Raw genomic sequence first — 3,623 nt, forward strand, 5'->3', positions numbered from 1 at the left:
AAAGAAAGAAAGAAAGAAAATGGCATAAAGTGAGAGATATCAATGACTTGGGATATACAGAAGGATGCAAACACTAACAGTCCTTTAAGTCTATATAGTCCTGCAGCAGAAATTACAACATGGAATGACCACATCCAGCAGGAATGATGGGGCAGGACTCAGAATTCACATCAGCAAATGAGTGCACAAGAAAACAAAGCAGCCATAACTGTGACACACTACCCACAACCCATATCTGGTGGACTTCAGTACCATAGCTCCTGGAAAGAAACCAATTACACAAACACAGAGAGAAACTTTTTATTCACTTCTCTTTTTGTTTTGGAGATATGTTTTTCTTCTTGTTTTTGATTCTTTTTTAACCTCTTGCTCTTTTTCTTTTTTTCTTTTCTCTTTATCCTTTTCTTGTTGTTTTTATCTAATTCTGTTCATTTTCTTTGTTTTTTTTTTATTTTATGGATGCACTTTACTTTTTAAAACATGGAGTGTTTCATGAATTTGTGTGTCATTCTTACACAGGGACCATGCTAATCTTCTCTGTATCCTTCCAATTTTAGGATATGTGCTGTCGAAGTGAGCACATCTTTTAGTTTTGAAACAGAATTTTATCTCATTCTTTCCCTTCCTTTTCATCTTTATTTTCTTTGTTTTTTAAATTTTATTTCTTTCATTTCTCCTCCTCCATTATTACTATTATTAAGGTGTCTTTTTAGCTATTTAGTTGACCGTATACTATTATCATTGAATTCCTTTCACTTGTAAATGATAGTATAGTTGTAGCTTTTAGTACACATTTACTTTATGTCAGTAATTAATTTGTATTTGAATGTAACTTATTATTACAAATTTCTTTGTTGTTAAAAATGGAATAGTTGTACCTGTTATTGGTTATTACAGTATGTGAATACCTGTTTAGTTTTTACTCTACTATTTCTATTATTGTTGATTTCCAGTGGTAATGGTAGCATAGTTTTTGCTTTTAACTGGTTGCTTGTATGCCAATACCTGATTTGTCTTTTCCTCATCAACATTACTGTGGTTCATTTTCTTCTCTGTGAGTGATGCTGAAGCTCAGAAGAAGCCTAAAAACACTAAGAAAAGACCATCATGTATCATGCTGATAGGATAGAGACAGACTTAAACACCAAAACATAATCAAACCAAGATTATCACATGGTGACAGAATATAATTAAAGAAATCTTCAAAGTAGTGACAGTTTCTCTACCCTATCTGCTCTTCAACCCACAGCACAAAAATAAAAAAAACATGACAAAAGAAGGCAACAAGATGTTCACAGATCTCTTATCTCTTCAAAAGCTGATCTTACAGACTGATGTAGAAGCTGATCTTCTACACTGATGTAGAAGCTATAGGCAAACAACCAAAACTAATGTTCAAAATTTTTAAAGAATACACATAAGATATTATCAAGTTCAAAGAAGACATAGGATTCTATCAATAAGATGTTTGAGATGCTCAAGGAAGAAAGAAATGATAAACTAAGTTAAGCAAGCCAATATCAAACACAAATGACCAGTTCAGAGAAAAATTTAAAAGTATTTTTCAAAAGCCAGGATATATGATATGAAAAATTCAATGAATAAAAATTCAATTCAATGAAAATTTATGATAGTAGACTTGACAATGTGAGAATAGAGTGTCAGAGTTAGAAGACAAGGAGGATGTAGGACAGAACTTAATCAGATCCCCAAATGACAAGATGCTCTGCAAGCTGGATTCAAAGTTAGATGACTCAAAAGAGAAAAAGAAAACCTCAGAATTATAGGAATATGGGAAAAAGAAAAAGAAAACCAAGAAGTTGTACAAATTTTACTGAAATCATAACAGAAAACTTTCCAAATTTAGGGAAAGAATTTAAGAGGTAGAAGAAGCATAGAGAAATAGCTGTATCCAGAAAAGAACTGATCCACAACACACTTCAGTCAAAATTCCAGAAGCCAAGATAAAGCAGAGCATATTAAAAGCTGTTAGAGAAAAGTAGCAAGTATAAGGAAGTCCATCAAAATAATTGTGGGGGTTTTTAGCACAAATCTTAAAACCAAGAGAACTAAAAGTAAAGTTTTCTAATCCTGGAAGGAAAACAATTGTCATCTTGTATTTTTTTTTTAATCTGGAGGAATTAGCCTTCAAACTTGGAGAAGCCTTTCTGCACCAAAAAAAATCCTAAAGAAGTACATGACCATTATACCAACATTGTAAAAAGTATTTAAAGGAATCCTCAATAAAGGAAGGGAAGCTGCTGGCATCAAAAAGCCCAAAAGAAAAATATACCTTTAATTGGGAGAGTAAGAAAAAGAAAAACAATAAAGGAAATATCACTGAAGAAATTGAACAATTACGTGTTTCTTCTTCTCCTTCTCCTTCTCCCTCTTCTTCCTCTCTTTCTTCTTCTTCTTTGAGACAAAATCTCATATGCAGTTTGGGCTTGCCTTGTGCTCACTTTTGTAGCCACACAGGCTGGTCTTGAACCCACAGAGATCCTCCTGGCTCAACCTCCCAGTGCCAGGATTACAGGTGTGCACCACCACACCTGGTTCCAGGCCTCACGATGGCATCCACGGCATGTGGGTCAGAGGATCGAACTCAGGTCCTTGTGCTTGCCAGGTAGGTGCTTATGCCTCTGAGATATCTCTCCATTCCTTGATCACAGGTTTCAATAAATACTTTGCAACATACCTCCAATGTCAACACTCTCAACTCCCCAGTCAAAACACACAGACTGGAAGATTAGATTTTTTTTTAACATAACCATATATTGCTTACAGGAGACACATTACTTCCAAAAGGAAGTACATAGAATGAAAGTGAAAGAGTAAGAAAAGATATTTTATTCAGCCAAATCTCAATGATAATGGAAGTAGCTATACAAATTTCAGACACAGCAGATATCAAGCCAAAACTGATCAGAAGAGATGAAGATGGCCAGTATATGCTGGGAAGAGGAGTGATTCAACAGGGAAAAAACAAATAGCACACTACATACCCATTAATGAATGAGGGGCTGGGGATTTGACTCAGTGGTAGAATGCTTACCTAGCAAGCTGGAAACCCTAGGTTCAGTCCTCAGCACCAAAAATAAAAAATAGACCTCCCCTAAAAAAAACAAATTCAACCCCAAAATACAGTAAAATCAAAGAAAAAAGACCAAAAACAAACAAGGCAACCACTAATGAATGAATGTATAAAGAAAATATGATATAAATGCACAATAGGAGTACTACTCAGCCGTTAAGAAGGATAAATTTGAGTACTAGTAAGAAAATGGGTTGCTGTAAAGATCGTCATGTTAAATGAAATAACTTAATCACAAAAAGGCTAAATATTGTACAGTTTCTCTGAGAAACTCCCAATAAAAATAATTTAAAGAGCAAAATAAAGACCATATGAAGAAACAGAGAAGCGGACTCTGGAGCTTGAAAGGGGATCTGGGGAAGAAGGGAAAGATAGATTAAGATGAAGGAGGAGTTCTGGAGAGATGGCTCAGTGGTCTAAAGCACCTACTTGGAACAAGCTTATCAAAGCATCAGGGACTGCGGTTCAATCCCCCAGCACCACATGCCAGCCAGCCGCGCCCCCTGGTGGGCTGAGCTGGCCACACACC

The 3,623-nt window shown here is 35.4% G+C and overlaps 1 protein-coding gene and 1 non-coding gene across 2 annotated transcripts in view; one reads left to right on the plus strand and one right to left on the minus strand.

Moving 5' to 3' along the window:
• The window catches only part of Col24a1 (collagen type XXIV alpha 1 chain), a 403,759-nt gene that overhangs the window by 350,770 nt on the left and 49,366 nt on the right, over positions 1–3,623 (plus strand). The gene's annotated exons all lie outside the window — the stretch shown is intronic.
• On the minus strand, positions 475–581 carry LOC111812028. The gene has a single exon (XR_002817636.1). It is a non-coding gene; the product is annotated as a U6 spliceosomal RNA (small nuclear RNA).

This window comes from Octodon degus, unplaced genomic scaffold (assembly GCF_000260255.1).
Source record: "Octodon degus isolate 3935 unplaced genomic scaffold, OctDeg1.0 scaffold00109, whole genome shotgun sequence".
NCBI classification, from domain to species: Eukaryota; Metazoa; Chordata; class Mammalia; order Rodentia; family Octodontidae; genus Octodon; species Octodon degus.